This window comes from Dermochelys coriacea, chromosome 23 (assembly GCF_009764565.3).
Source record: "Dermochelys coriacea isolate rDerCor1 chromosome 23, rDerCor1.pri.v4, whole genome shotgun sequence".
NCBI lineage: Eukaryota > Metazoa > Chordata > Testudines > Dermochelyidae > Dermochelys > Dermochelys coriacea.
Genome location: NC_050090.1, coordinates 3,539,215 through 3,553,325, shown reverse-complemented (window position 1 = coordinate 3,553,325; position 14,111 = coordinate 3,539,215). Strand labels below are relative to the sequence as shown.

Here is a 14,111-nt window from a genome sequence, read left to right as displayed (position 1 = left end):
GGGCTTACAAACATGCAGAGGACAGAAAGGGAAACTGAGGCACAGAGCAGGGACATGACTGACCCAATGTCACCCAACAAGCCAGGGGCAGAGCTGAGAATAGACCCCAAGTCCCCCGAGTCCCACTCCAGTGCTCTATCCGGGAGGCCACACTGCCGCCACTGGAATTTACAGTCATGCCACTGAAGGCGTTAAAAACTGAAACCTTAGCAAAGCCTCACGTGGCGCTGAATGGTGGCAGCTAAGGACCTCGACCTAAATCGGAGACAAGGCAGGCAAAAGGGAGAATTGCTCTGCTTGTTTTCCATCTGGGGAAACTGAGTCACAGAGGCAGGCAGGAGCCAGATTTCCTAGGGCTTGACCCTCACAACAAAAGTGCCAAGCACCTGACACAGTGAGCTCTATTGAAATATAAAAATCAAGGCCCAGGTACCATAGGGAGCCAGCAACAGCCAGAAATAGACCTGCCCCAGCCAGCCCTTCTTACCAAGCAGAAAGCCTTTATGATTTTTTAAGTGCTGACCACAGTTATTCTATGTCCCTGAGAGAAAGCCCCCTGGCCCCTCCCCACCCAGCCTTCAGACATCCTAGCTGCCAAGTCAGCAATGCACAGGAGAAAGGACCCATTCAGGGCTGCTGGATCACTAAAACAACATCAGCTTCCCATCCTGGGCCTTCTCTTCCCCGGGAGTGGGGCGAATTGGCTGGCGTAGCTATAGGGGCATAACTTTTGTGTTCTAGCTCTCCCTGGTATAACTTCCAAAGTGGAGTGATTATTCTGGAGTAGAGCATGCAAACAAGGGGCTCTTCCGGGCTAGCCGGAGTAGCGGGATAATTATTCCAGGGGAGCGATACCCATCAATTTCCCCAGGTAGACCAAGTTCTCACTGGGGATCCCCGGGGTGACTTGCCCCCAGCAGCTTGAGAGCGGCTTGCTTAGGACGCTTGTTCCCAGCAATTACTGGCTGATCAGCCCCCACAGAGATGGGGAAGGGGGAGCCAGGGTATGTTCCCATCCCTCCAGAGAAGATGAATGAATCATGCTTTAGCTCTTTCACCCGAGGATCTCAAAAAACTTTACAAATTATTATTATTTATTTTTATTATGGTAGCCCCTAGGAACCCCAGGCATGGCCATGGCCCACATTGTGCTGGGCGCTGTACATTTTTATTGCTGTTAGGTGTATTACGGTAGCACTTGGGTGCCCCAGGCATGGCCCTAGGCCCCCATTGTGCTGGGCGCTGTACATTTTTATTACTGTTAGGTGTATTACGGTAGCACTTGGGTGCCCCAGGCATGGCCCCAGGCCCCCATTGTGCCTGGTGCTGTACATTTTTATTGCTATTAGGTGTATTACGGTAGCACTTGGGTACCCCAGGCATGGCCCCAGGCCCCCATTGTGCCGGGCACTGTACATTTTTATTGCTATTAGGTATATTACGGTAGCACTTGGGTGCCCCAGGCATGGCCCCGGCCCACATTGTGCCAGGCACTGTACAAACATGGAGCAAACAGACAGCCCTTGTCCCAGTGATCCAAGCCTGCCCAGCCCCCTGGTCCAAGCCCAGGTGATGAACTCGAGCTGCTGCCTCTGTGGCAAAGGTCGCACTGCTATTCTATGCCCGCTAGCTGGAGCTGAGCTCGCCCACGTCTGCCCCCCAGGGGGTGCGGCAGGCCCCAAGCTGGAGGGGAGACGTACTCGGAAGGAGCAGCTGAGATGCATGGTGTCTGCCTCTGGAAGGAACCCGGGGCGGTTTTTGGGTCAGGCTGAAGAGAATGTTCCTGGTGCTGTGAGCAAAGGGAGCTGTTTGGATTCCTTCTGCATTCAGTCGTCCGTTCTTTGTAAATAAACAAAACTGCCTCCAAGAAATAGCCAACTGCCTCCAACTTCTGCCCCACAGGGCCCCCAGCTTTGACTTGCTGCTCGGGTCAAAAAGGTGCAAGAGTATTGGTAACCTCGTTTCACAAGTGGGGAAACTGAGGTACAGAGAGAGCTGGAAAGTGGCTCCCCCCAGGTTCTGGAAAGCGGCTCCCCCCAGGTTCACACAGCAGAGCTACTTCTCAGTGCAGGGGACAGAACCCAGGAGTCCTGACTCCGAGCCCTCTACTCAAACCACTAGACCCCACTCCCCTCCCAGAGCTGGAAATAGAACCCGGGAGTCCTGATACTCAGGCCTCCTAGAATCACCAGACCAGCCTTCCCCGTCTAGCTCATGGATCATTTTTCATTGCTGCTTTTGAACCCACCCTCCAAATAACTGGTGCAAAAGAAGAACCACCCTGGGGTCTGATTCCGTGTAGATCTCCAAGCCCTTCCCCAAAAAGATCAGTACCATTATCCCTGTTTTAAAGATGGGGAAACTGAGGCAGGGAGCAGGAACTTGCCCAGCAGAGCCAGTACGAGAACCCATGTTTCCTGATTCCCAGCCCAACGCTCCATTCACTAGGCTGCAGTGCCTTGCATGGGGCAGCTGGCTGATAGCCGGCCCAGCCGGCATAGATTGGTGTTGCTTGCATGCCCGTGAGCTAGTTGAAATCGTAAAGCTGGGGAAATGTCTCCGAGCTGAAGGGCAGGGGGCCGTAAATCAACCGAATGTTGCAAAATCCTGGCCCACTCTTGTCTCAGAGACTCTGTCCCGCGGGGCGTGTGATGCAACAGCCGCCGCATTGACTCAGTGAGGCAGTTTCCCTCCAGCTCCCCCCTGGCTGGGTTTGGGATCCCCGGTGCTGGGGAGAACATGGGTCAGAGCATCTCACACTGCCGTGCGAAAGAGGGGTGGAAACTTCGCAACGTGGAATCGAACCAACCCTGCTGGGCCTACGCCCTGGTGAACGTTCAATCCCAACTAGAGCTCAGCCAAGCCCAAGCTACTTAGCCATGGGGTTCAGCTGGACAATGGCTTGTTGCATGCCCCAGATTTCCTGTTAGCCCTTGAGTGTGTGGCCCGGGGGCTGTGCTCGGGGGCTCTCAGGGAGCTGGAAAATTGCTTCTCTTTATAAGGTTAAAGTACCCAAAGGACTCCCAGGATCGAGGTCCCAGTCTATGGGATCCCCACCCACTGCATGGATGGATTGAGATGTGTGTGTATGTGTGTGTGCATATGTTTGTATGCACACGTGTGTGCACTTGTGCCTGTGTGGGTGTGTGCATATGTTTGCACATACGTATGTGTATGCTTGTGCATGTGCCTAGGTATATGCAGAAGCCAGACTCTGGCCCTGACTTCAGCCGTAAAGTTGAGTTACTTGCAGCAGGTCCCCTGGTCCGGGAGCGAGAAGCCACTCGGGGGACACTGCTCCAGTTGTGGGGCTAATTTACAGACCACGCCTCCCACACTGCAGCTCCCGGTGTGGGCTGGAAAGCTCTTGCTGCCAGTGAGGGGAGGGGAGAGGAAATAATTCACAAGCTGCTCAGGGTCTCATTCATGAGGGGAAACCACCTCTTACGGCTTGAAAGGGTACTGAGTAGCCCTAGTAGGTCCTCAATGGCACCATATTGAATGGCACAATATTGACCTTGGTTATACTGGTCCGTAATGGCATGATATTGACCTTGGTTATACTGGTCTCTTGTCTGTAATGGCACAGTATTAAACTTGGTTATATTGGTCCGTAATGTCACAATATTGACCTTGGTTATACTGGTCTCTTGTCTGTAATGGCACAGTATTAAACTTGGTTATATTGGTCCGTAATGTCACAATATTGACCTTGGTTATACTGGTCTCTTGTCTGTAATGGCACAGTATTAAACTTGGTTATATTGGTCCGTAATGTCACAATATTGACCTTGGTTATACTGGTCTGTAGCAGCATGATGTTGACCTTGGTTACACTGGTTCATAATGGCATGATATTGATCTTGGTAATATTGTTCCATAATGGCACAATATTGAGCTTGGTTTTATTGGTCCATAAAGGTATGATATTGACCTTGGTTACACTCATTCATAATGGCACGCTATTGACCTTGGTAATAGTGGTCTGTAACGGCACGCTATTGACCTCAGTTACTCCATGGTGTGCCCTCACCGTAGAATGCTGACACTGGTCTGTAATATCACACTATTGACCTCCGTTACTTAGGCCTCAAAGAACATAGTTTGATCTTGGCACTCCAATGACAGGCAATTGTTCCAAGCTAGCATCAGCTAGACCCTGGGACAGCTTCTCCTTCTGAACCCTCCCCAAGAGCCCTGATGGGGCGACCAATGGTGTCTTCCTCCTTAGGTCTGAAGCCTGTGCAGCTGTTCCTACACCTCCCTGCCTGCAGCCCCCTCGGGCAGGCACAGGAGATGGCCAGAGCGCTCGGTGCGCCGGTTGTCACCAGCTGGTGCATACCCCGGCCACTGCAAGTCAGAGCAACCCCCAGTCTGCTCTAGTCTGCCCTGGGGCAGAGAATCAGGGGGCTTGAAGGTTTACTGACAGTGCCAGAGAACCTGCCCACCGGGCCCAGATTCAGTGGTCCATAATGGCACCATATTGACAGCTCACATCTCTCTACAGAGGCCCCTTTCCCAGAGTTATGCTGGGTAATGTAGTTCTGCTGTGAGGCTCCAGGCTCATTTCACCCCTCGGCCTCTCTGTGGAGAGGTTTATTTACGTCTGAGGCAGCGTTGATCCCTGCTCCCCCCCCAAACCTCTCCATGTCTCAGTTTCCCCATCTGCGAAATGGGGGTGTTGTTACTTCTCTCCTTTGTGAAGCGCTTTGAGATCTAGGGATGATTTGTAGATTGCCTTTGGCTGCTGAGCCACTCATATAGGCAGCATGGTGGGTGGAGACTGCCCAGAAAGCTGGGTTCTATCCCCAGCCTCGGGTAAGTCCACTCCCCCTGCTCTGTGCCTTAGTTTCCCCTATCTGAAAAATGAAGATCGCACCAATGACTCGATCTTTGGCACTGGGCATCTGCCCCACTGGAGAACCTGGCCCCTTTAAGGACATTCACACTGCCCTATTGTTGTCTCCCAGGGGCACACAGGGAGCCCTTGCCAAGTGGCACCGCTGCACTGGCCAGTTGTTGATTTCCCAGCCTGGAAATTAGCAGGCCGTGCCTTGGGAACCTTGACGCTAAGGGAGATGTCATGCCTTTGCCAGCCTCTCATTTCCTGCGTCCCAGAAAACCCCAGACTTCCTGGCAGAGCTGAACCACCCAGACACGATGCCATAAACCCCATGTCCCTGGGACCCCTCCCTCTGGGAACAGGCCCTCTGCCCGGCTAAGCCAATGGCCAACCCCTCAGCCGACCCCCGCCGCTCAGGGGAGCGCAAGGCACAAGCCCAGAGCCTGGTTCTCAGTGTCGGTCGGCTCTGGAGTGATGCCCATTTACACTAGCTGGGGATCTGGCCCCACTGACTCCAACCGAGCAAGGCTGATTTCCCCTGGCAGGGGATCTGGCCCGTTTGCACAGCTGGGGCTGGCCCCTTTCCCAGCAGCCGGTTTTTTCAGAGCAGACGATATATTTGGTGATTTATTTTCTAGCTTCGATCTGAACGGGCGCAAAGGGGCTTTTAAAGGGGACGCACCGTCTGTCCAGACCCAAGGCCTAACACTGAGGTCTTGACTCTGAAACGGCACCAGAGATGGGGTGTCCCGTCCCCCCGAAGGCCTGTGCCCTGACTTTAACAGGGCGGCACCTGACGCCTCACAGGATCAGGCCCCTGGCTCCCACTGATTTCAACAGGCACAGGATGCCAGGCCAGGCTCCTCACCCCGTAAGGGGGTGGAGTGCTGGCGGGGGGGGAGGGAGCATTAATGTGGGGTGGGCCCAGAGGAGGGAGTGTGAAGGGGGCCACGGGTGGGGGAGACAGGAGGGAGGCCCAAGGGGGGAGCAAGAAGGGAGGGAGGAGCTCTGAGTGCTGAGGGGAGCTGGGAGTGCTGCAGAGGGGCAAGGGGTGTGAATGTTGGGGGGGGCAGAGAGGGAGGTGTGAGTGCTGGGGGAGGCCATGTGCCAGGGTTGGGGGAGGGGTGTGAGTGCTGGAGGCACAGGACGAGGGGAGTGAAAGTAGGGGGGCCATGTGCTGGGGGAGGGGTGTGAATGTTGGGGGCCACAGGGGGGAGAGGTTTGAGTGCCTGGGGGGCTAGGTGCTGAAGGGTCATGCTAGCCCCCCATTCCTGATGCGGCTGCACTGGTTGGCGCCTCAGCCCCCCGGCACAGCCAGAGCGAGCCCTGCGGCCTTTCCCACACCCCGCAGCCTCCGAGCGCTCACCGCTGAGCTGACAACCGCCCCGGCCCCACACTCCCTCCCCGGCCCCCGCCCCAGCTGGGCCCACAGGGCTGCACTTCCAGAGCTGCAGCTGGACCCGCCCCCCAGCCAGTGCTCCCGTCCCACTCCCCACAGCGCCCCCTGCTGGGACAGGCTGGACTGGAGTAACCAGGAGCTCCCCCCACAGCCAGCCTCTGCCCCACTCCCCACAGCGCCCCCTGCTGGGACAGGCTGGACTGGAGTAACCGGGGGCTCCCCCCACAGCCAGCCCCTGCCCTGCTCCCCCCTCCCAGCGCCCCCTGCTGGGAACGGAGTACCTGTGAGCACACACTGTGCCGAGCCGGGCATGGCCCCCACAACTCCAGCGCGTGCCCCTGAGTCCCAAAACAAGAGGCGAGTCGCCGAGTCCGAGCGGCTGCCTCAGCCCTCTTCCCGCCAGCCACTGCCAACGCCTCTGCGCCTCTGTCCAGCACATCGCGCCTGGCACTGCCGGCCGTCGGCAGCACAAAGACCTGATTCTTCCTCCGGCAGGTCCAGGGAGCTGCGCTCGGCGGCTGGGAGCTTCCATTGTGCCTGCCTCCCCGAACGGAAACCAGGCAGCAGCCTGGGGGTCAGGACGCCTGGCTTCTCACCCCGGCTCTGGGGGCCAGCAAATTCTAGTGGCCAGAGCACAGGGCTGGGGGTCAGGACTCCTGGCTTCTCACCCCGGCTCTGGGATGGGAGTGGGATTTAGTAGGTTTGCGGTGCGGGAGGACTAGGGCGCAGGACTCCTGTGTTCTGTTCCTGACTCTCCAAGGGGGGTAGGATCCAGTGGTTCGAGCAGGGGTGGGGCAAGTCAGGGTTCTAGTCCCAGTCCTGGAGGTGCAGTTAGGGCTGAAATCAGGGGGTGCTCATCAGCTGTGAGAATCAGTCTCAGAGGCACCCCAGATCAGCAGCTCCACGTGAAGATCTTGGCCTCATTACGGGCCTAAAAATTTCCACCTCTGGCTTTGCGGGGGGTCCCTCTTCTGGGTCCTAGGGGCCCACAAGCTCTTTGCTTCATAACCATCTGGCTCATGGGTCACGTGCCCCCCCAACCTGCCCCCAGGCCCAGACAGCGGCCAGGGAGGGACCCATGCCCTCAAAAGGGACTCAGGGATCTCCCCAGGACATGACACCCTGGCATCCACCCTCTGCTCTGGCCATACTTAGGCTGGGCATGACTCTTCCAGGGGCGATATGGCCGGCCACCCAGTTGGTACAAGGGCTGTTAGGAGAGGCAGTGTTGCCTAGTGGCTAGCGCACTGGTCTGTGCTGCAGGACACCTCGGTTCTATTCCCAGCTCTGTCACTGGGCAACCTCGGGCAAGCCCCCCCCCACCATGCCTCAGTTTCCACATCGGTCAAATGGAGATAATGATCTTTTGTAAAGTGCTTTGAGATCAGCGGGTAATATCACCGAGGGATTATTACGAGGGGCATCCCACGTGGGACGGGAATCCGGCTGCTACCGAGGCGGGCCAAGGTGAGGCAAACAGCCATGCACCCTCCGTCGCACACCAGGATAACGGGGAGGGGAGAGAAAAAATCGCAGCAATCGTCCAGTTCAGCCCCGCGCGCCGAGGCAGGACTACGTATTCCCTAGCCCCGCCCTGACAGGGGTTTCTTTAACACCAGTTCTTAAAAACCTCCCATGATGGGGATCCCACAACCTCCCTTGGGAGCCTGGTCCAGAGCTTCACTCCCCTCAGAGCTACAAAGTTAGTCCTGATATCTCACCTCAATCGGACTGTGTTATGCCGGAGGTGAGACTCGATGGTCGCAGTGGACCCTTCTGGCTTTATATCGATGTCTGCTCTCCTGACCCTGCTCTCCAGAGCTCTGACTACCACCGCTAGGGCTCACTCCCACACCAGGTCCTGACCAGGCATGGGGCGGGGGTGGGGGCAATGGAACCTGGGTACCCCCACATGACAATGGCAGAGACTCAATTAACAAAGTGCTCGCCGATTTCCTCGCCTTTCCCCCTTGCCGTCGGCGTGACAATCCTCCGGCTGGGTCAAATGTTTGCGTGGCGCTGACTGCAACAACTCAGTGCAAAACCAACACAGCAAAGCGATTTCTCACCGAGCAGGGCATGGCTTGTCCAGGGCCTGTAATAGTGCCTGTGCAGGTCTAGCGCTTTCCAGGTAGGAAGCTTCAAGTGCTTTATGAGCTGTGGGAAACCCCCCCCCCCCAGGTGAGGACGTACAGGGTTTGCTTTTGCCCTGGCACCGGAGCGCTGCTGTCACTGGGGTGGGGCAGGACAGCTATTTACACAGACCTGTCCTTTGCTAAAATGCAGCCACTTCTGAGGTGGAACACACTTACGTTTTATATAGGGATTCCTTAACTGTCACTGAGATGCAGCCACCTCTGGGGCAGGCGCAGCAGCTGTTTACACAGGAATCCCATACCTGTCACTAAGATGCAGCCACCTCTGAGACAGGGTGCAGCAGCTTTTTATCCAGGGATCCCTTGTCCGGAACTGAAATGCAACAGCTTCTGGTATGGGCTATGGCAGCTGGCTAGCGAGGGTTTGCTCACCCAGCACTGAGATGCAGCTGCCTTTAGGCTGGAACAAAAGGCAGCTGTTTGCACAGGGGTCGCTCACCCAGTACTGACCTGCAGCTGCCCCTGGTGCAATAAAGATACTTCCTCCCCTGAACCTACCACCCTGATAAAACAAAGGAAGTCTCCTGAGAGAGCTACAGTTGGAGATTCGGCATCTGAGGCCTGAAACTGGCCTACGTACCCCTGAAAGCCTCATGCCATGGCTGGGGCTTTGCATGGGTGAATTTCATTTTAAGAATACAAGCATGTGCACACGCACACACACACACACAGCAGCTACAGGCCAGGCAGCAGCAGGGTCATGTGCACACGCACGCACACACACACACGGATCATCACACTGGATTGAAACAGGGGCACCTTGGCTTGGCTGGCAGCTGAATTTGGAGAGCAGAGATCTGAAGCCGGAGGAGTGGGGATACCAAACTGATCGGAAGAAAGAAAAGCGGGGGGGGCGGGGAATGAGAAAAAAAGGGGGGGGGCAGAGATGGCCCAAATGCCGCCCTGCTAACAATAAGCTCCTGCCGTCTTGTGTATTCGTTTTCAGCCCAAAATGTTCCATTGTCGTAGTTGAACATGAACTCACTGCTCAGGAATGCACTGGGGCCCTTTCAAAAATGTGATTATTCTCTTGAAAGAAAACACGTGTTGGCCAAATCCTGGGGAGCGGGGGCAGGAGGGGGAAGCCGGCATAGGGGGCTGAGCAGAGCAACACTCCGCTCTGACCGCTGAAAAACTGCTGCCATGCGAAACTCACCAACACAACTCACCAACGCCTTGAGCTGAAAGCTGGGGTGGGTATAGGCGTCTGTGAAAGTGCAATGCACATGCACACCCAGGTGTGCATATACTTGTGTGTGTGTGTGCAGGTGTATTCGTGTGTGTGAGTGAGAGAGAGACAGAACACGACTGGGCCTGTCTACTCCATACAGGAGAGGAGGAAACCTTGGCAGAGATTCGGCCTAGTTCTGGCTCAAAGCACAGATGTGATGATGTTAGCGGCGTCTCAGCTGATGCATGAGCTGGATTTCTTCCTTTCAGAAGGATTTGCGCTGGTTCAGGGCCAGTGAAAGCTCATGGCACCCACGACAATAGCCCCAAGCTCTTAATTAGCACCTGGCATCAGCAGATCTTAAAGGAGGCCGGTCTCTTTCTACAGATGGGGAAACTGAGGCACAGTGACTCGTCCAAGGTAGCCAAGCAGGCCAATGGCAGAGCCAGGAATAGAACTCAGGTAATGTGAGTCCCAGACCTGAACACGACCCACTGGGCCACACTGCCTCCGCTTCTTAGCTCTTGCTCATACCCACAGGGCCAGGTTACCATCGCCTGGCACCGTGCGTGGTCATCGACACCAGTGCAAAGTGGGTGCATGCAGGTCTGAGTGGGCAGAGTTTTGCACCCGTTGATGCAAATGGCCTGCAAATTGCAGGGCAGTAGAGAATCAGGTCCGGTGCTTGTAGCCAATTCCTTGAACCCAATTCCACATTATAGGTAGGTAGAGAGGGGACAGTAGCACAGGAGATGGAACGCTGCAGCAGCCCAGATGGATTTCCAATCATGCTGTTTAAAACACCCTGGGCTGTCTTTACATTTAACTCCAATGGCCAATGAGCAGTCTGGAGAAAGGCCCTCTTTGTTAAATATGCAACAAACCAGTACCCTATTGGCGCTACTGTAAATCAGCTTAGAGTGAGCTTCCCCACAGCAGTGCTCTGCTGTAACCAGCCGTTCACGCTTCCTGATTGGTCAAACTACAGCCACAAGACTATCTGTTCCCCCCTCCCACTATTCTGTGAAGACTTTGTTATATTGTGTTGCCTAAGAAACTGGATTCTTGGAAAGTAGAAATGTGGCTTTCAAATTTAGACCCCTCCCTCCTGATGAAAAAAAAAGAGAGAGAGAGATGGGCCATTTTCAAATGTAGCCCCCCCCCCCAAAAATAGACATGTCAGTTTCAAATGTAATACCCCTGCCTCGCTACCCTGCCCCACCATAAATTACAGCCATCATGGTTTCAAATTTAGCTGCACCCTGAAAATAGAAATATTGGTTTCCAATCTATTCCTACCCCTGCCACGTCTCCCGGTGCCTTTAATCTGGATGAGACCCAGACTAGAAACTGCTGCAGTACGTTACCAGGACACGCTAAAGCTCCCTAGACGAGCTATTCTCACAGACTCAGCCCCCCACCCCAAGCCCGCGTGAAAGGGTCAGGAGTCTCGAGCGTGTCCCTCAGCCGGGCGCTTGGGTTTTCCCCACCTTCCCTTGGCCAAAGCGAGAGAGGGCCACGGATCCCGCCCGGCCACCCCCTCCGATGAAGCAATTTTCCCCTCTCAAGCATCACTCCTGGAGTCCAGGGCTCCGTATGGGGGCAGGGGACTGCTTTGCCTTTTTAAGGCATGGCTGAGAGGCGACCCGCGGTCAGATTACTCACTCCCTGCTCTGGTGGCGTGGGAACCAGCGGCTCGGTCTGAACTCCACCGGTCCTGCTCCTTCCCCCACCACCCCCTCTTCTCCCTGGGAGAGTTCACACAAGTGCTTCCAATTTAAGAGGGGAAAGAGAGAGAGAGAGAGGATCCCCTGCAGAGCAGACACAGACACGCGCACACCCCCAGCTGACATGGGCTTGTCCCGACCACGCTGCTATCCTTACTCACGCTACAGGCCCTGATGGGCCAGGCGCCACCCCAAAGAGCTTACATTCAATGGACGCAGGCAGAAGTAGCAGCCTCGCCATTTTGACAGATGGGGAAACTGAGGCATGGTGCGGGGGTGAAGGGAGTAACGTACCCAAAGTCACCCCACAGGCCGGCGGCACTGCTGGGAGCTGAGTTCAGCTTCCCAGCACAGGGCTGTAAACCTCAAGGTCAACCTGCCTCGCTGCTTAACCAGCGCTTAGCTTAATATTTCCTATGTGCAGCCTGCACTTTGCCTGCTAACTGCAGGGTGTAGTTTGATAGCTACCGCTCCCCCAAACATGCACATCTGTACAGAGCCCCCTGCTGTGGGGAGTTTGTCCCAACGGGTCAAACCCATCCCCCCTACAGCCAGGGTTACAGAAGTGACCTTTTCCCCGTCAAATCCGAGCCTGATTTAGAGATTTCTGTTCTAGCGCGGATCCATATTGGGCACCCAACACCATAGCATCCGAGCCCCTTACGAGCTATAAAGTATATATCCCCTCAACCCACCCCCCTGGGGATCAAGACATGGCTCTTATCCCCCACTGTACAGACAGGGAAACCGAGGCACAGAGCAGCTAAGTGACTTGGCTGCGGCCACACAAGAAGTCTGGGGCAGAGCCAGAAGTTGAAACGGGGTCTCCTGAGTCCTCACCTACCACCCCATCCATCTCAAACAGCTCTAACACTCCGGCTTAACGCTGATGGGGGCTCCAGATCCCCTCATCCATCAATGGGTTTTGGGGTCATTGGTAAAAGCAAGGCCCTGGAATGGGCAGAAAGAATGTGGGGGGGGAGGGGAGTAGGTTCCTGCCCAATGGGTCCCATCTACCTCACCCCAATCTAGACCATCTCCAAAATGGCAGGGCTGGCTCAGGCCACCGGATTGCCCCCTGCCTGTGGGGCCAGTCCAGATCAGAAGCGCCAGGCCCTGTTCCCTTCCCCATGGCAGCAGAGCTGTGCTGGTGTGTGAAATAAGGCATACAACACGCCCAACCCTGATGTTGGAGGTGGCAAAGCAGAGCGGATGCCTCATCCAGCTCCCCTGGAGGGACACGGGGGGTCTTTGCCCTGCCCCCTCCCCCCACCCAGTGAGCAGAGGCTGGGTCTGAGCAATAAAATTCTGACCTGGATCCGGAACGACCTCGAATTCAGGAGGGTTTGGGTCAGGGGTGCCCCCTTCCCCCCACCCCGAGGCTGGAACTGGCAGTGAAGTTAGGCTCTGGATCAGAACTTTTCCCAAAGTTCAGGGGTATTTTGAATAGAACCCAGGAGTCCTGAGTCCCAGCCCCCCTCCCCCCAACCCCACTCTAACCCTCACCCCAACACAACCCACTAAACCCCACTCCCCCTCAGAGCTGGTGAGAGAACCCAGGAACCCTAATGCCTACCCCACCCCCCCACCCTCTAACCACTAGACTCCACTCCCCCTCAGAGCTGGTGAGAGAACCCAGGAACCCTAATGCCTACCCCCCCACCCTCTAACCACTAGACCCCACTCCCTTCCCAACTCCTGCAAAGCAAACCCAGTAGTTCTGACTCTCAATTGCAACCCCTGCCTCTTATCCCACTAAACCCCTCTCCCTACCACTCCCAGAGCTGGGGTAGAACCCGAGTCCTGACTCCTGCTCCCCACTGCTCTAATCACTCGACCTCACTGCCTTCCCAACTCCTGGGAATAGAAGCCAGGAATCCAGACTCCCGTCCCCCCCCCCCCACCGTCCAACTCTAACCCACTAACCCCCACTCCCTTCCCAGATCTGTGAATAGAACTCAGGAGTCCTGCTCCCCTCCCCCTCGTCCCCCATTTAATAACATTCTCTGAAAGGCAAGCGAGCCCAGCATCTCCAAAAGCCAGGGCCAGGAGATTTCACATGGAAGAGCTGGGGCCCATAGCAAGTGCTGCAGGGCTCAGGGCCTGGAACAGAAGTAGGTCTGCCGGGGGGAAAGACGGTGAGGGGCTTGGGAAGTGTTTCGATTTCAGGCCCCATCGCCCTCCGTCACTGAGTCACGGGCCTGGGGCATTTCCGGTTAATATCGGCCAACGTCTGTTTCGCCATCCACGCAAACCGTCCAGGACACGGCTGAGAATCTACATTTGCAGGTGGGCCACGTCGGAGAAACGCGGCTTGAGAACCCGTCCCACCTTCGTGCGTATAAAAGGGTGAAGGAGACCAGATGTGGGTGAGGTAATATTTTTCTGGGACCAAATTTTATTTTGTTTGACTTTCTTGGACAGCCCACCTGGTCTCGCTAATATCCTGGGACCCACACGGCTCCACCCATCAACTGTGCTGCGGTGAAGGCTACACAAAGCCCATTGCTATACACTGCTGACAGCCGGCTTAGAAAGCTTTCACTTTTCAAATCCCAACACCGACTGTTATTTAATAACCCTTGCCCGACTCCTTCCCCCGACCCCGGCCACGATTCCCCTGCTGCAACTGTGGAAAAGTTAAATCAATAAAAATAGAAAAACCATCCTGAAGAAGAGCTTCGTGGAGCTGGAAAGTGTCTCTCTTCCACCAACAGAAGTTGGTCCAATCAAAGAGTTCTGGCCGCCCCCCCCACACACACACTGTCATGCTTAACAATAAACACTGATTTAAAAAAAAATCAAAATCTTCCAG

General features: G+C 55.6%; 1 protein-coding gene across 1 annotated transcript in view; it reads right to left on the bottom strand.

The window, feature by feature from the left end:
* The window catches only part of PLEKHG2 (pleckstrin homology and RhoGEF domain containing G2), a 54,539-nt gene extending 47,905 nt beyond the window's left edge, over window positions 1-6,634 (bottom strand). The window contains exon 1 of the mRNA XM_043501606.1: window positions 6,524-6,634. The gene's annotated coding sequence lies outside the window, so the exon portion shown is untranslated. The remainder of the gene's footprint in view (window positions 1-6,523) is intronic.
* Between the last annotated feature and the right edge of the window lie 7,477 nt (window positions 6,635-14,111).